The 21602-nt window shown below is 45.9% G+C and overlaps 2 long non-coding RNA genes and 1 pseudogene across 2 annotated transcripts; 1 reads left to right on the top strand and 2 right to left on the bottom strand.

Annotated features, from left to right (window-relative positions):
* Positions 1 to 1303: 1303 nt before the first annotated feature.
* On the bottom strand, positions 1304 to 7561 carry LOC101840879 (annotated as a pseudogene).
* Positions 7562 to 11751: 4190 nt separating this feature from the next.
* On the top strand, positions 11752 to 18832 carry LOC121143611. The gene is made up of 3 exons (XR_005880869.1): positions 11752 to 11890; positions 12319 to 12408; positions 17875 to 18832. It is a non-coding gene; the product is annotated as an uncharacterized LOC121143611 (long non-coding RNA).
* Positions 15124 to 17882, bottom strand: LOC121143612. Its single transcript, XR_005880870.1, has 2 exons — positions 17635 to 17882; positions 15124 to 16708 (listed from the first exon to the last, which is right to left on the bottom strand). It is a non-coding gene; the product is annotated as an uncharacterized LOC121143612 (long non-coding RNA).
* Positions 18833 to 21602: the final 2770 nt, after the last annotated feature.

Here is a 21602-nt window from a genome sequence, read left to right as displayed (position 1 = left end):
TCTCCCCAAGACTCTAGGGTCTGGGGGAGCACTCCTCTTGGAGAGGTCTGTCCCTAGGAGGACAAGTTCAGACAGATGCCCGCTTTGACCTTAGACGAGAGTTTGAAGATACTGGGACATAGAATCTGTCAGCCTGGTGACTTGGAATGGGGTCTAGAAGGAGAGTCACAGAGTCCAGTGGGGCATACCTCCTTGGCCTTCAAGAGCCTAAAAGGGTCTGTCTAACATAGGGCTCAGGTCTAAGCCTGATGCAGAGAAGTAGGGAAGGTAGCTAACTAGCTTCATATTTCTCTAACTCAATTTGACTCACTCAATAAGCATCCAAAAAATTAATTGAACACTTTAAACTGAAAACTAAAAGTTTAATAGGAAAAGATCCCCAGATAAATTATTGCAAATTGAAAATACAGGCCCTGTAGGAAGCACACAGTAGGAGAAGGGGAAAGAGCTAGCTAGTCACCACATCCTCTCAAGTCTTATTCCCATCCTGCACTGTGTCTGTTCTCTGGAGGTGAGGGGCAAGCCAGGTGTGTGGTAAGATGCACATGTGTGTGTGTGTGTGTGTGTGTGTGTGTGTGTGTGTGTGTGTGTGTATAGTGGCAGTGCTTAGGCCATTAACTTTAAGCAGTCGATATCTACCCCTATGAGTCAGTACCATGTCAGATGATAAAAAACCATAAAGAATAATGCAACAATGCTCTTTGCCCTCACAGAGGCAGGCATTAAACAAAGGAAATTTAAATGGAGCCGTGATGATAGAAAGTGCTAAGAACAAAGCCAGGAAGGAGGAAAAGCCTGTGTCTGCAGTGGTATCTGGGGTGGCCCAGAAGGTCCTAAAAGGGATGTCTGAATCTGTGGAGGAGATGGTAGGACTTGGACTGAGGCTGAAAAGCAGAAGGAACACACCAGGGCTGCTCATCTACCCCTTTCATGATTCACAGTCTCGACAGTTAACTGTGTTCCCAGAACTACATGAATCCCTTTCTAGGACATTCCCAATGGTCTAATTATTTTGTGCTAATCACCATCTCTCAAAGGTCCCAGCATATCCCAGTATTGCTGTGCTCAGGACCAATCCACCAGCACACACACACCTTTGCATCAAACCGAATCAACTTGTACAATTTGAGTTCTGTTTTCTTCCTTTTTGTTCTTGTTCTTCTTCCTCTTCTTCTCCTTCTTTGGTTTTGGTATCATCAGTTTAGCATGTAAGGGAGGCATGTAAATTATTTACATAATGAAATAGTTCAGACCATCAGTGGAGTGGACAGTTAGTTTTTGTTACACCATTTCAACAGTGATTTCAGTCCACATACTTTCCAAGAATGTCACCATCTGTAAATAAATAATCCTTGTCATCTAGAACTACTTTGGTGCCTCCATATTCTGGGAAAGCTTTGTCTCCAGCTTTCACTAACTGGTTGAGTCTTTTATCCTTTCCTTTCATGCCTGATAGCTACAGAGACAGAAAATGCAGTTACCCAAAGTCACTGAAATTCTTCATGGCACCAAAGTTGCCTCTAAGGCGAGATGAACTTTCCATATTTTACACAATTCCAGGTAGCTCTCTGCACCACTACTGCTGTTGCTTACAACACCTCTCCTTGGGATTTGTCTGGATGCCACCTTTGGTTACAGTCTTGGCTGTACTCCTTTCAACCAATGCTCTGTCAAACTGCCGAAGAAACTTTTTAAGAGTCCGTCCAGCAGTTTCAGGAGCTTAGTCTTTATCATCACGGCACAAAGCATGGTACAACAGGCAGGCATGGTGCTGGAGGAATAGCTGAGAGCTGCATCCTGATCCACAAGCAGAGAGAGCAAGTTGTACAATAGTAAATCATGCTTCCGCTTTGACATTTTTCAAGTGAAATGTTCATGGTGGGATTTTCCCAGCGATCATGCTAGAAAGACATCAGTACTGGATCGCTGGAGCCTTAGGGTGTGGTGCGTGGGGAGCTAAAGGACTGGACATATCTCTCGGAAGCTATCTCGAAGACAATGCTGGGAGACCACACCTTAGCATGCTAACCTTCCATAACTGCTGCTTTTCTCTTCCTCTTTGAGACAAAGTCTCACCATGTGACCCAGGCTGGCCTCCAACTTACTATCGTCCTCCCTCAGCCTTTTGACTGCTGGGGTTACAAACACCCATTCCTGAGTACATCAAACTCAGATTATTTATTTATTTATTTATTTATTTATTTATTTATTTTTGTTTATTTGTTTGTTTGGTTTGGTTTTTAAAGACAGGGTTTTTCTGTGTAACAGTCCTGGCTGTCCTGGAACTTGCTTTGTAGATGAGGCTGGCCTTGAACTTACTGCAATCTGTCTGGTTCTGCCTTCCAACTGCTGGGATTAAAGTCATGGGCCACCACTACCACCTGGCTACTGAACTCAGGTTTACTGAGGAGGCTCATGTGCTGCCTTTTGGAAGCATCTTCTTTCTTCAGGAGTAAATACACAGTGTCCGTGGTGCAGAGAGCTACCTGGAATTGTGTAAAATATGGAAAGTTCATCTCGCCTTAGAGGTAACTTTGGTGCCATGAAGAATTTCAGTGACAGTGCATTTTCTGTCTCCTGGGGATACTGTCACTTATTCATTCATTAGCACTGTGCAGCCCTCCCACCCATTTTCTGCTCTATGGAAGGAGGGGATAAAGAAAATAAACTGGTGACTCAGTGGCATCAGATGCTGGTGGGTGGGCACAAGGAGGGCATTCTGTCATGAAGAGCAGACACAGACAGAGGTGGGGGGAAAGGCGGCCTGGAGGATCAAGAGTCTAGAATAATCATTCATTATGCAGACCACCAGGTCAGGGCAGTGAGGGCAGCATTGTTGGACATCACTTCAGCCCTTTGTAAAGGCAGAGTGTTTGGGCCATTTTAAACTCTCAACTTTCAGGGTTTTCTTAGCCATCAAATTGAGATGTGAGTGAATGAATCAAGACTTCAGACCCCCCCCCCCCCCCGTGAGTCATGTGGCCTACTTTTCTTTCTCACCCTTCACCTATGGCTGGCCTTATATAATGGTTTGGATGTATGGTCTATTTGATATCCACACTGCTGCTTCTCTTCCCTCTTCCTGATTCTTCAAGTATTTTCTCTCCAAGTCCAATGGTTGGGTGGTTATAAAAACAGTCATTTTGTGGAGCTGTCTAACATGATGGGTGGAGACGAGGGTGTGGGATGGGCTTCCAGGAGGACACACAGAGGGCACCCTCCAAGGCTGGCAGATCTGGGCTAACAACCAGGAACAGATGAGTTGGTTTCAGAGGCCCTCTTCTCCCCACACCTGTCTTTGCCCAAGTGCTAACATGTTTCATGTCACAGTGTGAGTTGGGTGAAGTTGTGGTTTCTTCTAATTCCCTCCTGCAGTTTCTAGGCATGATGGTCCTCCACCTAGCTGGCTGACTTAACCTCCCTTGTGATGTTCCTAGATTAAACTAATTCCTGCTTTGAAAGGGGATATTAAAAAGAAAGGAAAACAGAAACTTGTAAAAAAAAAAAAAAGCCTGCACGTGGAGATCAAGCCCATGTGGGAGTCCAGAGTGAGCAAGGACTGAGCCTTTCCGTCATCACCTTTCTCCTGCCCTCTCCCTCCTCTCGCCTCCCTCCCTCCAATTTTGCATTTGAAAGAATTGGATGTTTGTGCATCCTGGCAAACTGACTTTTGAGATAAAGCTTGGAGCAAAGAATACCAAAATGCCTGGAATCAGCAGGAAGCTAGACCACTCCCATGCAGCCCTTAAATGGGACAAGGAAGAAGCCTGCCCTGCTCCTGACCAGGGTCTGGGGTCTAGGAGGATGGGGGCCTCTCCCCGCCTCTGTCTGGCTCCTGGCCGTCTGGAATCCATTGTGTCTGCCACAGCACCTGGCAGCTGGCATGAGCCTGCCGTCTGCAGCAGGCACACTGTTGGGGATTAGATGGAACATAGGCCTGTAAGATGCTTATGGCCTTTTCCAAGCCCAGGACCACTCCAGCTCAGGAACAGGGCAATTAGCTGAAGTCTCATGCTGGGAGGAAAGCTGTTTCCTGGCTGAGAGCTGTAATCTCTCCTTCACTTCAGCCTCTCTTCTGCTCCGGTTTATGTTTCCCTCCTTTGGCTTTTATTTTATTTTTTCCTTATTTCCTTTCTTTCTTTGTAGGGGACATGTGCACACATTCTTGTGTGTGCGTGTATGCACGGGTATGTGTGGAGGACAGACACTGAATGTTTTTCTCAACTGCTTCTCTATTTTATTATTGGTTCCTTTCCCACTTTTCATGTGTGTGTGTGTACGGTGTACATGTGTGTATGTACGTTTTTGCATGTGTGTGTATGCACGTGTGGGTTCATATGCACATGTGCATATACATGCATGTGGAAGCCTGCGGTTGAAGTTGGAAATCATTCTCTATGGACTTTTCTACCTTATTCATTGAGGCAGCCTCTCCAATCAAATGCAGAGCTCATTAGTATGACTAGCCGCTTGCACTGGGGACCCCTGGCTCCTCCTCAGAGACTTGACAGGTGAGAGGCCACACCAACCTAAGGAATTATGGGAGTCTTGAGAACTGATTTATGCTCCTCATGCTTGTGTGGCAAGTATTTAACCACTGAGCCACCTCTCCAGCCTTCCACTTTATTTTATTTATTATTCTGAGAATGAGGTCTCACTATATCGCTCCGGCCAGCCTGGTACTCACTCACTCTATAGACCAGGCTGGCCTCAAACTCAGAGATCCACCTGCTTCTGTTTCCTGAGTTCTGGGATCAAAGTCATGTGCCACCATGTTTGGCTTTCACTTCATTTATTTATTTATTATTTATTTTTGTTGAGACAAGGTCTCCCACTGAGCCTGGAGCTGGTTCTGTGGATCGGAACTCAGGTCCTCGTGCCTGCATGGTAAGCACTTAGTGACTGAGTCACGTCCCCAGCCTCTGCTTTTTCTTCATCCATCTGCTTTCTGAATACCTGCTGTCCACATCACTGGCTTGGCATTTTCCTTCCCTTTCCTTTCACACTCTCTCCCTCCCCCCCCTCCGCACTGCATGCCTGCTTCTTTTGCTTTCTGTGCACTTTTCGGGTCAGCTGAAACAGACTGCAAGGCTCACAGAGGGAAGAAGCAAGCAGCTTCATACGTGTGTGGTCAGGCAGGCCAGTAACTCCGAAAACTATGGGCGCTACCATTGGCTGAGTATTGCTACCAAGTCAGACATTATATTGGTGAGGCCTATCCTCTATCTAATTCTGACGTGTCCTTTGTTTTTTATACGTTTTAGGGTGGTGCATAATGTGGCTGTGGGTTTGGGGTGGAAAAGTATTTCTGCTTTGATTCAAACATGTAAGCAAAGGTTCTTCCAGCTTTGGCATGCACACAGGTACCTGCCCAGCCCCACCAGAGTTTCCAATGCAGTTGGGGTGGGGCCTGAGAGTGTGTCTGGCTGGCAGGTTCCCAGGTGAGACTGATGCTAATGGCCTGACATTGACCTTGAAGTGAGGAGCTAGTCTGAACTCAACCCAAGATGAGAGCAAACATCTTGTAGACCTTGACATGTGTGCAGGGTGGATGTATATGGGAGTGCTTAGGTAGCTAAACACTGACTCATTTCACAAGAGGATTTGCATTTATCTGTAAAACTGTCCACACGTAAAGTGACATGGTATGAAAGGAATCAAACAGAGGGAAAATAGAGATGGATTTTGGCTTAAATCATGGGACTGCGGTAAGGATAGTTCTCTTTGCAAAATTATGTCGGCTGTTCTTCCATTTACTGGCTGACTACATCTTCTTGGTATTTTGAATAAAGGACCTCTGCATTTTATCACTTGAGCAATTTAATAGGTAGAAGTCCACTGATCTCCTAAAAGATTCATCTACAGGATTTGTCAACGTAGCAACTGTACAGTGTGTATCGTTTGAGCAAGAAATAATTGTATTTTTTAACAGAATTCAAAGATTCTAAGTGCAACAATCCACAGAGAGGACAGAGGAGGTTTGGAATTTCACTCTTTTGTGCCTATACACAATTTAAGTTGATAAAGAGGGAAGAATGAGATAAATTTGTTTTGCCACAATTCAGATATGGAAGTATAGCTCTGTGTAAACAAAAACTGTGGGCAACTTCATTGAATATATATCTAGCTGGTAAAGAGAGAAATACATTTGCCAGCAGCAAACCTAGGCCAGATTATAAACTTGTCACTACTACTGTGTGGCCTTATAGACAGAGATTGCAAACCTCTTTGAGCCTTGGTTTCTGCAAAAATAAGATGGGAATTTCCAGTCTCTATCCATAACAACTGAGCTTCCCGAAGGACACCCAAAGCCAGGGTGTTTAATATAAGACAAGATTAACAAAGTGCTTCACAGCTATGGGTGAGTGTGGGGGGGGGAATGGCTCAGCAAACAAGAGCACTTGTTCTTGCAGAGAATCCAGGTTTGATTCTCAGCGCTCACATATTGGCTCAGAACCATCTGTAACTCCAGTTCCAGGAGATCTAACACCCTCTTCTGGCCTCAGGAGGCATCATTCACACATGCAGTATGCATATACACATGCAGACAAAACAGCCATTCACATAGAGCAGAATAAATAAATCTAAAAAAATGAAGATAAAAATAAAACTATAGGTAAGACTGGGAAGAAACATTGCCATAAGACCCCTGCTTTCTGGTTTGTCTCTGTGGCTATGATATTCAGGAACTTGTTCCCTCTACCCAGAGGTCTAGAAATGATGCCCTAGGCTGTGGTTTCCAGGGAAATGTAGAGCTTCTGCTGCAGCTATTTTCACCTGTGCACACAGGAGAGGTGGCTGCTGCTCCTGCCAGAGTAGTGGTTCTCAACCTGTACTATAAATATCAGATATTTATATTACAATTCATAACAGTAGCAAAATTGCTGTTTTGAAGTAGCAAAGAAATGATTTTATAGTTGGGGTCACCACAACATGAGGAACTGTGTTAAATGGTTGCAGCATTACGAGGGTTGAGGATTACTGTTCTAGAGGGAGTGTTGTAATTGAAAAAGATGTGCCATGAGGAGAGGTCAGCTTCTGCAGCCCTGACATCTGCAGGGGAGGAGCAAAGACCCTAGGAGGGGGTGGGCACAAAAAGCAGCCACCGATCTTCAGTGCAGAGTAAAGTTGTGATGACACTGCGGGCTGCAGTTCCTTAACTGGCTGTAAAACCATTTTAAAGGACTATGGATGGCCAACGTTTTAAAAATAAATCCAATGGGATAAAATAGAAAATAGCAGTGCTTTGCATAAAGCAAGTGTCATTTTATAAAGTTTATTTTGGTGTTTATGTTTAAGAGAGACAGACAGACAGACAGAAAAAGAGACAGGAGAGAGTGGGGGAAAGATAGATACTGGGTCATAACTTATGAATGTCAAAAAAGGTTTAAAAGCCCTAGAATAAAAAAATTAGTGAATTGAACAATTTGTTGGTTTGGTGAGTTGTAGAGGATAAAGCAAGCGTTGTGAGTCACTAACTCATTTGCCTTTTTGGAACCATATTTTCTATACCCATGTTCAGCACTGCATCAGCCTGGTCCAATGGCTCCTGGCTAGACATTTCGCATCCACTCAAGATTCTCACACCCTCACAGGGAGGATTTGAGGAGTTCTCAAAGAAACAAGAAGCAGGCTGAGTGCTCAGAGTTTTCAGGTTCTTGTGGGCATCAGAGAACACAGACTGGAGACAAAGCCAAGTGCCAAGAGGAAGCCCATTGTCCGGGAAAGATCCACATGTAAGGATGCGTTTGGGGTTCTTAGCAGAAAGAGAGGGAAGAGGCTCACAAAACCTGCAAGCCTCGGTGAACCCAGAGTGAGAGGGCTGGCATGGCCTCTCCCTAAGGTTATACAAGCAGCAAGTCTCTGGGGAGAGGAGCTGCCTGCAAACTGTTCAGGGAGCTCCAGGGAAGAGGCTTTTCTTAGTTGTCACTCATGCTGGGCGCAGTTGCGTCTGAGTCATCTACACTTCCATCAGTAACCACAGTTAATTCCTTGGTTCGCCAAGTTAGACTGGGGTGGGATGGATTCTTTGGTCAGGCAGCACGGGGAATTCCAAACATGAGACTTACTAGGACTTACTTCCCTTTTGTGTCCTTACATGGGATTCTCAGGTGGCATCAGGCACATGACAGGAGTAGGCACTTTTGCTAGACAAACAGCATGGAGAACTGTTCCTGTGATATGAAGGACAGTTGGGGTAGTCTTGTGGTCCATGGTGGGGTGATGTAGTTGCATGAGCCCGTCACCACCTTGCAGTCTGTACCTCTTATCCCTCTATCTATCTAGATACTTGAATAGATACCCACAACCTCAACTGGGACAGGAAAGAGAGGGACCCAGTAAGCAGCATGTTAGCCTGGGCATTTGCTTTCTTTTAGATCCAGTCTAACTTGTCTGGCTCAGTGAAGATATGCTTAGTCAACGAAGGGCTGGTGACATTTAGTCGCAGAAAACAAATGCTGGACAGTGAGTGGCATGTCTTTTAGAGGGGACACTGAACACGTGATGCATCACAACAGGGTCCATTTCCTGCATCCATGTTGCCCTTAGACTGGCATGATGCTTGGACATTCCTGGTACCAACATCCGAACGCTCAAAGGTCGTGTTCCAGGGTCAGAGCTGAACCACACAGAAAGCAGACGTTGAAATTTCACTTACTGAAGGGTCATCATCATCTTTTTCTTCATGGACCGAATTATTTTCATATCTGTTGGACTGGGTAGAATTTCATCTTAGATGAAATTTTAAACTGAGTGCAAATCTAATCTTTTCTCTTTTTTCCTGATGTTGAAATTCCTCCCTATCTGCCCTTCGATATACTCCCTCCCACTTTTCCTTTTCTTTTCTTTTTTTTTTGCTTTTCTTTTTGCTTGTAAGAGACTGTCCATGATAGAATGACTGGTCTTTCCCGGAATGGCTAATACGTAGTAAAAAGAGCACCATTCACGAATAACAATTTACCGATTGTTCCCCGGGCCCCTGGGAGGTGTGTGGAGACTGATTCCTGGCTGTAGCAAGGGGAGTGTGACAATGTGATAGGCCTGATCAAGGCCACACAGGAATCCAAAACTGAGGCATGTTGATCCTATAGAATACCATGCTTCTGCCTCTCTGCAACTCAGGTGACAGCAGAGCCTATCAGAGCATGGCCCCCTTATCAAAATGTTCTCTGCTCATGTTTGTCCCCAGGAGTCAGGGAGGCCAGGAAAAGGGAACAGCTCTGCTGGACACCCAGGGGAGCCAAGGACTTGTTAGGTAAGGGGAGCTGGGGAGTTGTAGGGGGTAAGTAGGGGTAGTCAAAGAGGAAGACAGGATGTGTGCCGATTAGGAACAATGAACTCACAAGCACAAAGGGTAATTAAGGAAATCAGGAAACTTCTTAACTGTGTGGTGGTATTAGAGCATGTCCCAGGGAAGGGAGACTTGACCGCAGAGTATCCTGGGTGCAAGTAAGAGGCTTTTGGGGTTGCTGGAGAATGGGTTGAAGGCATTTGAATATCAGAGAATGGCGCCAAGTCAGGTAGACCCCAAGAGCTGTCTTTTGCAATGGCCGTTAAATAAAGGGTCATTTGACAGCATAGCTGAGACAGTGGCTGACAACACAGCACATCATGTAGAAGCATGAGTTGGAGAAAATATACTCACCTTGTGGTCCAGAGACAGAGATATAATGAGGAGCAAGGTCTCACATCATGTCCTAATGACTTAAAGACTTCCTTCTGGTGAGGATGTAAAATGTCCCCCACAGGCTCCTTTTGTTTGAAAAGTTGGTCCCCAGATGGTGGCCCTGTTTTGGGAAGTTGTGGAACCTATTGGAAGTAGGGTCACTGGGGGGCGGCATCCTAGATTGTTTCTCTGTTGCTATAATAAAACACTGACCAAAAACAACTCGGGAAGACAGGGTTTCTTTTAGCTTCCAGGGTATAATTCATCACCAAGAAAAACCTAAGACAGGAAACTGGAGGAAAGAAGTGAAACTTGCTTTCTAATGCAACCCAGGACCAAAGTCAAACGGTAGATGGCCCTGGAGACTGGGTGGGGAGATCGATGGCCATTTTATCTCTACCCAGAAGGCAGTTCACCAGGCAGACCTCCTGTTGGCCAGGAATGGATTGATTGATGATATACTGTGTGGTTAGTGGCTGAAAGCACAGGCTGATTTTCCCATCATGTGGGGATAGGGTGGGCGTGGAAAGATTCAGGGAATTACAGGACTAAAGGAGACAGACCTCAGGCAAGCTTGGGCAATCCAGGCGTAAGTAAACAAATTCTCTAGAACTTCCATATAGAAGTGAGTCAACTTTTTTTTTTCTCAGACACTTGCAAAGAATTGAATATTAAACTAGGACTACCTCTCAGTTTGTGATGTTCTGTCCTCATAGGTCTGGGCAGAGCATCGTCTTGTTTGTTTCCTTTATTTGGTCCTCACAGCCCTTTCCTCTCCTTCCCCAAGACAACCACTTTAAATGAACTTGATTTATGGCCTTGATTTAAATTCATAACCACGGATGGAAAGCATGCGTGTGCATTTAATATTTACACAGTTCTTTTCAGACTGTCTGACGTGTCTAAAGGTCTTTCTGTGGTGCTGTGTGGACACTTAGTTCAGTGGTTATGATTTGCCACACAGTGTTTGCACCTTTGCATGCAATTATCTCAGTAGTCTTTAGACCCGTCTCCCTGGAGATAGTCACTTTGTCCTGCCTTCAGTTCTAGCTACATAGACTACTGTGCTAAAGACAGACACATACATTTCTGTTGGTCTGGGTGAGAGTTTTCCCCACAATAGAAGGCTTGCACAGTCACTCTAAGAATGGGGAGAGAAGAGAAACCAGGGATATTTATTAGGCATGCGTACCCCTAGGCCCTTCTGAAGACTCTAATGCATTAGATAGACATGATACCGAGATCTGGGATCGGCAGGTTTAATGTGATGATTCTTATAATCAAGTGTATCTGGGGAAATTTACCTCTAGTTTTTACACTAGAATCAGATGCTGGCTTAAGGGTACAGGTGGCCTTTGTGGTACTAAACAAACATCAGGCAGTTACTTTCTGAAAGGAAGGGTTTATCTAGCTCTTCTCACTTTTTCTTTTTTGCCAGGTGCTCCTGGGGTTGGAGCCCAAGAGTCTTCTGCTGAGCAAGTGGTGTATCCCCAGGCTATATCTCCAGTCCTTCCACTCTCGATTCTGTCTACCAGCTCTTTGTTTTAAATTCCAATGTCACACTGTCAAGTTGGTGTTCATTTATGATTACCTGCTTTTTGTAGCCAAATTCTCCTTCCTTCCTTCCTTCCTTCCTTTCTTCCTTTCCTTTTCTTTTTTTAAAGTAAAGCACAATAGTTATTTTTAATTTCTTGTTCCCTTTTTTTATTGTGATTACATTCACCACTGATCATTCTGTTTGTTTTCCTCTTGTTAGGGTTTCTGTTGCTGTGACTAAAGGCTTTATCTGGCTGACATGTATAGATCATTGGAGGAAGTCAGAACAAGAACTCAAGCAGGGCTGGAATCTGGAACCAGGAACTGATGTGGAGGCCATGGAGGGCGTGCTGCTTACTGACTTACTTCCCCTGGCTTGCTCAGCCTGATTCTTATAGAACCCAGGACCACCAGCCCAGGATTGGTACCACCCATCATGGGCTGGGCCCTCTGCCATGGATCACTAATTGAGAAAATGCCTTACAGTTGGGTCTCATGGAAGCATTTCCTCAACTGAGGCTCCTTCCTCTCTGATGACTCTAGCTTATGTCAAGTTGACACACAAAGCCATCCAGTACACCTCTGTTATTTCCCATTCTGTGTTCATGTTCTCTTAGATCGTGAATCTCAGCAAAGGGACATTCTCTCAATCTCTAGACTGTGTCATTCCCAGAGCTGAGAGAAAAAGTAAGTATGGGGCTTGAGGGAGAAGCAGAGGTGACTACATGGAGCTGGGGAGGGCCTCAGGCAGCTGCTCCCTATCACTTTGCCTGGGAGGTCTATTTTATCTCTCTGGTTATGACAGCCCGATGCTTGAAATAGGATGCAGGGGGTGTTGAAAGGCATCCACAGGGAACTGGGAGCACACAGAGAATGGGGAGTTTATCTGTCATCCTCGTAGTTTTAGGGACCCCAACAGGGTCTGGCAGTCCTCTGTAGGCAGTCTGTTTATTTGGGTTTAATTTCCCAGGAAGATGTGATTTTCAAGCAGTGATAGTCTGGTGATGGAGAGAAAAAGTCAAAATTAAGTCTCGCTCCTGAGCCCTCCCTCCTCCCTTCCCTCCTCCCCCACTCCTTTTCTCTTCCTCCTTTAAATCTGCAAATTTATGTTACAGAGTGCTGTGGGGACACGTGCATGCATTCAACAGTGATCAAGCCAGGGAGATCAACAGGTTGACCACCTCGAGCGGTTATCATTCCTTTTGGTGAGGCTTCCTTTCTTCCAGCTAACTTTGCATTATGCAATGCATTCTCATTGACCACAGACATGTCCTGCTCTGTGTGCCCAGCCCATTCCTGACTTTGATGTTGTCTACCTATGTCCTCTGGGTCTCTTCCTGGTTCCTCACAGAGTTCCTACCTGCTTCATAGCGCTTTCAGGCTGCTTGTGAGATCTCCAGGCTGAGCCCCAAGGGGAAGGCAGAGGGCTCATGACCTGGCTTCGGCCTCCATGGTTTTCCATGCTTGTACTGCTGTTCCTTATCTCAAGAGGGAGATTTTTATTGGTTGAGCCTGGGTCATGTGAATACTTCTTTCTCAGGGTTCCATAGCAGGCAGACCACTTCAGACAATGAGGGATGCGCAGGTTTGTAATCCCAGCTATTTGAGAAGCTGAAGAAGGAGACTTGAAGGTTCCAGGCCAGCCTGGGTTACAGAGTGAAATCATAGCCAGTTGGGGCAATTTGAATTTTTGTTTGTTTTTGTTTTTCAAGACAGTGTTTCTCTGTGTATCCCTGACTATCCTGGATTTCACTCTGTAAACCAGGCTGGCCTCGAACTCACAGACCTGCCTGCCTCTGCCTCTTGAATGTTAAGATTATAGATGTGTGCCACAACTACCATTAAAGGCTAGTAACTTAAAATGTAAATGTCTAGAGACCTACATGGTTAACTCCAACTAACAATCTAAGCAGTAGTGGAGAGGCTACCTTAAAATCCCTTTCTCGATAATGAGATTGATGACTATCTTATATGCCATCCTAGAGCCTTTATCCAGCAGCTGATGGAAGCAGAGGCAGACACCCACAGCTAAGCACTGAGCTGAACTCTGGAACCCAGTTGCAGAGAGGAAGGAGTGATGAGCAAAGGGGTCAAGACCAGGCTGGTGAAACTCACAGAAACAGCTGACCTGAACAAGGAGTTGCTCATGGCCCCCACACTGATAGCTGGGAAATCAGCATAGGACTGTTCCAGACCCCCTGAACGAGGATCTCAGTTTGGAGGTCTGGTTAACCTATGTGGCCTCTGGTAATGGATCAGTATTTATCCCTAGTATATGAATGGACTTTGGGAGCCCACTCCACATAGGTGGATACTCCCTTAGCCTAGACACACGGGGGAGGGCCTAGGCCCTGCTCCAAATGATATGACAGACTTTGAAGATCCCCCATGGAAGGCCTTACCTTCCCTGGGAAGCAGAAAGGGGGTGGGATAGGGGTTTGGTGGGAGGCAAGGGAGACAGGGAGGGAGAGGGAACTGGGATTGACATGTAAAACAAGCTTGTTTACAGTTTAAATTTTTAAAAAAGTTTAAAAATGTAAAAGGGGCTAGGTGGTGGTGTCCTACTCCTTTAATCTCAGCACTCAGGAGGCAGAAGCAGGAGGATCTCTGTGTTCGAGTCCGGTCTACAAAGAGAGTTCTAGGACAGTCAGGGCTGTTATACAGGGAAACCCTGTCTCATAAAACAAACAAACAAAAACCTAACTTAACTAACTAAAATCCCAAAAGGGGCCCAGTGGTAAAGAATGCTTTCAGCCTCTAGAACTGCAAAAGATAAGAACAAAGAACCTACCCATGCAATGGCTGGCAGCACAGAGCAGTGGCTTTCTTACTGCTCAATTATATTCCCACCTCTGGCTTTGGTGCCAGGATCCCAGGAACATGGGAAGGAACAGCTTCCAGCCTTGAGCCTTCCTGGGGTGACTGGCTTTTTCCATGCCCTCACCCCTTGAAAATGGTTAACCACTCTATCACCTGTTCCAATGGAGGCCGTGTGTGTGTGTGTGTGTGTGTGTGTGTGTGTGTGTGTGTGTGTGTGTAGAGAGAGAGAGAGAGAGAGAGAGAGAGAGAGAGAGAGAGAGAGAGAGAGAGAGAGAGATCCCAGTGAGCAACAGCAGCTCAAACATTCTGCAGAGGAAAAGCACAGTAAGTGAACTAGCTTCTGTGACTGGCTGGGACCTGCTGGAGCCTCCTGGCTTCCTGTTTGAATCTTCCCAGAGGGTCTGGCTCCCTTTCCACATAGACAAGATACGCTTCTTTAAAAATTGTCTGATTTCAGCTTCAACTAGAATGAGCAGCCAGTACAACTGTCAATGTTACATTTCACTCACATGCAATCCTATGAAATACAAATGGTATCTTTAAGATCTCTGCCGTGCCAAGTCTGGGATAATGACATTTTATTTTATATTTGTTCATCTCCTCCCTGAGAGGTGCTCAGCATAGGGACAGAGTAATTTCTGCTCTCTATAAGAAAGACCAGGGCCTTCTTTGGAGGAGTTCCCATATTTTGGGCTCTTTGGTTTTGGAAGGAGAGCCCCCTCATGTCCTGAGGTCTCACAGAGGAGTCAGAAGCTGTGTTTCTAGGTAACTGTAGATTGGGTGCCTGGGGCCATGGATGCCACCTAGGACACACAGGTTGATCAGGTCACCCTTAGCCAAGATCTTGAAACTTGGAGTGGATCAGACGATGAACTTGACCTTGTGGTCTTGGGAAAGGGGCATACAACTGGTTCCACCTGGGTTTTCGGGAGGACAACTGCAGGAAACACCAGATGATAAGGCATGAATGACATGGAGACTCTCTTGGCAGAAGAAATATAGGTGGCCCTCCGTATTTATTCCATGGGATGAAAAAGGAAAGGATGTGCCTGGTCCTGGTTTCAGCACCAGATGAATGAAAGGACATGACTGCTCCAAGGGATGGTGGAAGAGAAAGTTTATTGTGGATATGAGGGGGAACATAGCCAGAGAGAGACATCCAGGAGAGTCCAGAGTGGACATGACCATGAGCTGTGCGAGAAGAGGTGTAGGGGGAAGGGGTGAGCCAGGCCAAGAGGCCAGGAGAGTAAAGGGTAGACGAAAGGTCAGGTAACCAAAAATGGTTAGACTATATAAGGAGGGCATCTGGGGGAAGGACAGTCTAGCCCCTGGGCTGAAGAAGTTTTGGATAGAGGGTGGGGTATGCCAGCCATACCCTGTAAGAGGTAGGGGCTAAGGGATGCTGGGAAAACCTGGTGGCCATATCCACTTTGATATGTCAAATAGGAGCCTCAGCCATTTGTCCTGGGGTTGAGATCTAACATTCACTTCTAAGAATTTTATCTCCTACAGTTCAATCAAACACAAGATGAACGTATTGTTAAAAATCACATCTGTGCCAAGTGTGTGCAGAATTTTTTTCTTATTATTCTCTGGGCACTGCAGCTTAGTTTGTTAAATAGCATCTACACCTTGTATTGGGTACTCTAAGTCATCTAGAGATGCATTAAAGGATACATGAAGATGTGCATTGGTTCTCTGTAAATGCTGTCCCATCTGATATGAGGGCAATGAGCATACACTGATTTGGATATTCTCTTCCAAGAAATGTCTGCAGTTGGAAACTCCTGGGGTTGTTCTGTGCTCTGGGTTAATGGGGCGTGAAGATTGTCTAACACTGGTTGTTTTAATCAACTTTGTCAAGTGGGGCTAGAATTGGGATTGAAGCTAAATAAGAAAGTAGAGTTAGATGCTTGTTAGACTTGTTAGACAATTCATATCATCCAGAGATGACATTAAAGGATGCAGGAGGATATCTGTCAGCTCTATGCAAGCATCCTCCCATCTTACATATTTTGGGATGTATATAAACATCCCATCTAATGAATATTTAGGAATATGTCAGATTCAAGGGGAAGCACTCCTTATGGGGCATTGTGCCAGAGGATACTATATGCTGATACAGGAAAGAAGAGAAAGCAAGAGAAATATAATTAAGAAAAATTGTGTTGACAGCAGACTGAACAGAAGCACAGATTAAACAAGAGAGATGCCTCCAGTAAAATGATGTCAGGACATTCACCTACAGACAGAAAGACTAGAGAAGAAGGCTGGAAACAAAAGAGTCCACCCAAGGCCAAACTTAGTTTAGGGGGACACCGCATTCACTGGCTACCCCAATTCTACTGGACACCATGATGGTGCCACAATGGTGTCATAATCAGCTTCAGCTGTCAAGTTTATACAAACCTAGAGTCACTAGGAAAAGGGAACCTCAACTGAAGAGTTGAACATAGCAGACTGGCTGATGGCCAGTCTCTGAGGCATTTTCTTGATTGCCGATTGATGTAGGAGAGTTTAGCCCACTGTGGCGGTGGCATCCCTACTCAGGTGGGCCCGGGCTGTATAAGAAAAGTAGCTGAGCAATTTAGATGGATCAGTCAGTAAGCAGAGTTGTCTGGGGCCTCTGTTTCGGTTTCTGCCTCCAGGTTCTTGCCTTGGCTTCTTTCATTGATGAACTGTAACCTGTAAGTTAACATAAACACTTGCCTCTTCAGTTTGGTCTTGGCCAATGTTTTATCACAAGAACAAAATTAAACCAGGACAGGTAGAACCCATCTGACGCAGTGCTTTGCTTTTGTGTCATGTGCTACGATCGAATGCCCATCATATCAGTCTATATGTCTGTGCTCAGTCTAAAATATGGGGCAGCAGACACCTGGCCTCGGGGCTACTCTAGTGGAAGGTGTAAGGCCCACAGGTTCCTCATATATGGCAAAGGAGTTCAGAGTTTGGGCCATCAAAAGCCTTCCTCATAAAGCCATCTTAATTTTTAACATCTGCAATGAAAAATGGCCAAAACAGGTGTCCTTGTTACTCCGTTGAGAGTGTCCATGTCCAGGGTACCTCAAAGCTCTTCTTCTTTTCCTGATACTAATCCTACAGTTCCCATAAGTCTGTAATCTTTAGCTCTGTTTTTGTCTTTCCCTCACTTCTAAGTTTCAGACTGTTGTATTCAATCTATTAGAGGACCTTTAAACACTGCTGAACCATCATCATGTATGGTGTGTGTGTGTGTGTGTGTGTGTGTGTGTGTGCATGTATGCCTATATTGTATGCTGTGAGCAGTGGCCAGTGTTAGTCTCCTGAGTTTTAAAGCAATTATCGTTTAGAAGATTAAATGTGTGGACATCTAAGATGGTCTGGGCTAGCCTGGAGTAATGATACAATCCACTAATCTCAGCACTACCAGGCTGAGAAAGGAGAACTAAAGAGGTCCAGGCCAGTCAGGACTATGCAGTGAATTTAAACCAGCTTGGGCAGCATAGTAAGACCTTGCTCCCTATGCCTACCCTTGTTCTACAAGGCCTAGCTCATCTGTCATTAGCTGTGTAATCATTACACATTGCAGACTTTCTGTGGCTTATATGTAAAATGGAAATGTCACTTACCTTCCAGGATTATGGTAAAGATTGAGTGAGTTAATACATTCATGCCACTGATGATATTGGCTGTATCAGAGGACGTACTCAGTGATTGGTATTTTCCATTGACTGTCACCATCTTCCTAGTTTTTGTCAGTTCTTGATTAGATATGCTGAAAAGTTCTAGATCACACTTGAGTACATTTTTCTCTTCATATTTTATCTGTTCCAGAGTCTGTTGATCCAGTTTCTCACTTTTTTTTTCAGCCCTCTCTCTCCCGGCTTACTGCCATGGTCTTAAGTTTTTGGTCCATCATCCCCCACTTGTGTGAGAGAAGCCACCCTCTAACTGGTTTATCAGTTTTCACATACTTCTGGGTAATGAAAAGTCATAAAGTTATCTCCTGCGATCATCAAACAGCTAACATTGTCAAGTCTCTAATGGTAAGCTAGGACATGTTCTGATGGCTTTCCATGGTTTCCTGATGAACTGTCACACCCGCCTGCAAACAGGAACTATTGTCTTCTTTTGCAGATGGGAAAGCAAGGCACAGAGAACTCAAGGACTAGTCTAGAGCTGTACAGCAGTAAGTGGCCTAAGGGAGAGTTGAACTAGCCTCCTCGAAGCGCACCTCTGCTTATGATGCCAACTCCATACATGTGGTTACTGGAACAGCTGCCCAGTCTCCCAGCTCTTGGAATTTCAGTTTCGGTGTTTTCTCTTTGGTGCTGAGAGGGTCACCTAAGGCCTCACACCCACTAAGCACGTACTCTACCATTGGGCCACAACCTGTCCTCTGTAGCTTTGAAAACTAAAACTGAAACAGATTGAGCTTGGTTGCTATAAAATGGATGGATTAATATTGCCCTCTGTTTTTTAAAAGGTTATCTTGTTGTGTGTATAAGAGTGTTTTGTCTGCATTAGGTATGTATGCACACCACATGTGTGTCTGGAGCCTGTGAGGGTTAGAGGTGGGTGTCAGGCCCCCTGGAACTGGAGTTGTGGATGGTTGTGAGCTGCCATGTAGGGGCTTGGAACAAAGCCTGGGTCCCCTGCATGAGCAGAGAGTGCACTTAACCACTGTGCCATCTCTCCAGCCCCTCAGCCATTTTTTTCTTGAAATGTTTGAAGGTCACTGCTTAAATTCTCTAAATGCTACACTTGTGTGATATTCTTTTTCTGTTTAAAATATTTAAAATCCCCAACTGTTTACCTTTGCTAGCTTTCTGGCATAAATAAGATTTCTATAACTATAGTTATAACTATAACTATATATATTAAAATGTTTGAAAATATTTGTTTAAATATGTATTTGGTTTTTTTTCCTTCCTCTAGCCACACATTTCAAGCCCATTTCCATTTGTAGCATTGTTTTTAACTTGTCTGTTTTGTTGCTGCATTATTATGATTATAATTAGTAGTAGTAATAGGGGTAGTAATTGGGGTACTACGTACCCCAAGCTGGCCTTGAACTTGAAATCCTCTTGCTCAGCCTTTCTAGTCCTGAGCTGCATGTATGTGTTACTACACCCAGCTCTGGTCAATCTGTTTTTCCTTTTTCAATGTCCAGCCTTTGCTTTAGGTTTCTGTTTCCAAAGTAGCTTCCCCCACATTGCAGACTCACCCACAACGTGGCTCGTGTTCATTTCCAAGTTCTCCCTCCTGGTGTTCAGGGAACCCAGTTTTTGTCTGCACCTCTGCTTCTGCACTGATGTCTTGATGGCCTGCGGCTGCAGACTTCTCCCTTCTTTTTCCCTCTTCTCCTCTATTTTTCCCACTCCCTTCTGGAACACAGTCCATGAAGGATCTGTGGGGAGCAGACTGGGGGCCCATTGGCTTTTTCTTTACTTTGGGAACAGAAATAGGATGCTGCCGTGGGTGAGGCCACACAATGCATCCTGACTCCCAGGAGCAGCTATGAAGCAGGTCCGTGAGGGGGCATTTTGGGGGGAGGGGCTCTGAGTTTCCTCATTGCAAGTCTCCACTCACCTCTTCCTGAAAGTCCTACTTGCAAGGAATGTTGGAGACAAATTCAAGTGACAGGTTATGTAAGAGCTGGTGGCTGGCTGCCTAGCGGAAGTAGACTGTGGAGGTGTTTGAACAGTCCTGGAGAGGGTACTTTGCAGGCAAGGTGTGAGGGCAGTGGATTACAACATAAAGGTGCCTTGTTACACTATTGGGGGGGCAGAAATCAGTGTAAGCTACTTGTCCCTGGAGCTCTGCCAAAAGGCTTCATTTCCTGACCACTAAACCCTTTGAAGTCTGCTTGCCCCTCCCCCACCACAGTTATAAACAGTGGGATGCTAGGCTAGCACCTTCCACACACACCTGATGGTACAGCTCTGTCCCCAGGAGTCGGCTTCCTGTATCTTGAGCTCATCCACTGTATCCTGGTACTGCTACATTGGGGCCGATGGCCAGGAGAGGCTGCCGTGTGTGTGTGTGTGTGTGTGTGTGTGTGTGTGTGTGTGTGTGTGTGTGTGTGTGTGTGTGTGTTACTAGGGTCCACTGTTATCAGGGTGAAGCCTAAACTCTGGGGGTTCATGAAGAAGGTGGGAGGTTCAGTAGCTGCATCCATTCTTGTGTGGTCGCCATCTCAGTCTTAGGAGCACTCACCAAAAGTCAGATTCCTTGGTTTTCTCAATGCACACCTGCCCTGGTGATCTGCATCACCCCTGGGCATTGTAGCTGGGGGGGGGGGTTGATCTGCTTTGTCTCAACTGTTCACCGGTCACAGCTCTCCTTCAGCATCAACATGTTTTCCCATGAGCACCAAGGGTAGCGACTTGCCCGCCTTATCAGCCTAGCAACAGAAGGCCAGTTTCCAGGAAGGCAGCCACTTGATCCAGCCCGGTGAAACCCATTTGCTGCCCAGCCTCTGCTCTGGCCTTTGCATCCCAGCACTCAACAGCGGCCACATGACATCGTTTTCAATTGGCCAGCCCTCTTCCTCCCCTGCGGCAGGGTGGTAGTTTGCAGAGTGGTAGAAACATCTTGAACTTTTGAACATCCCCAGGCCTCTAACCCTGCCTTGGTTAAGGACAGCAAAGCAGCAGCTTGTGGGGCCTGGGCTTGCTGGGTGGGCCCAGGAAAGGCCCCTCCTTTCAGTGGGGTTCTTCCCTCCCTGCTAAGCTCTGTGTCCTGTGAAGCCAGTGGGAAACAATGACTGTGATGTTGGCAGGCAGTTGTTAGGTACTTCCCACCCTGGCTGTGGCCTTTGATTAAACAGAGGGGGTGGGGGGGTGTTCTTTGGAGACCCGTGAACAAGCTGGGTGAGTGGCTTGTTCTGAAGAGCCTCTTTTTATAACCATATATGCCTCCCCCAAGAGAACCAATAAATAATGCGGCCATTCTGGCAGGGCTGTCTTTCCATAGCTGCCCCAGGAGTCTCTGGCCCCCACTGGTGGCTTCTCCTATTTCAATTTCCATGTCATCTTGCTTTTGTAACTCAAGGAGCTCCTGAGCTCAGGAACAGCTGACAGCCCAACAGCTCCTAGTGGTGGCACCTGGGGAAGGGGTGGATGGGCAATGACTTGCCAGCTTGCTCTGGGGCACCCTGTCCCTAGCTGCTATGAGTCATTTGAAGGGTGAGCAAGAATGTACCCTGGGTGAGCACAGGGAGGGGGTGTCTTTGGTGCCAAACCCAGGGCAAGGCCCTGTGTGTGGATGGGTGGGGGTGAGCCCTCCCTGCTCATGGGAGAATCACAGATAGCCCTGCTGTCTTTACAGACCATTGCCTCAGGAGGGAGCTGCCCTTGCCTCCAGGGACATCACCCTGCCATCAGCAGGCATTGCAGCGTCTTTAGGAGGTACTGCGTTGTATCCAGGTTCAGAGGGGGTCGTGTTGAAGTCGGGGTGTTTCATTTCATCACAGGAAGCATGTGCTGTGTTGCATTCAGGGTGTTGCATTGCATTTGGGGTGGGGGGGGCATTGTGTACTGTGTTTAGGCACATGCATGGCTAGACCGCTCACACAGAGAGAGTTTGTGGCACC

This window comes from Mesocricetus auratus, unplaced genomic scaffold (genome assembly GCF_017639785.1).
Source record: "Mesocricetus auratus isolate SY011 unplaced genomic scaffold, BCM_Maur_2.0 Super-Scaffold_100013, whole genome shotgun sequence".
Lineage (NCBI taxonomy): Eukaryota > Metazoa > Chordata > Mammalia > Rodentia > Cricetidae > Mesocricetus > Mesocricetus auratus.
The sequence above is the reverse complement of the archived record's forward strand: the minus strand, read 5'-3'. Positions and strand labels throughout refer to the sequence as shown.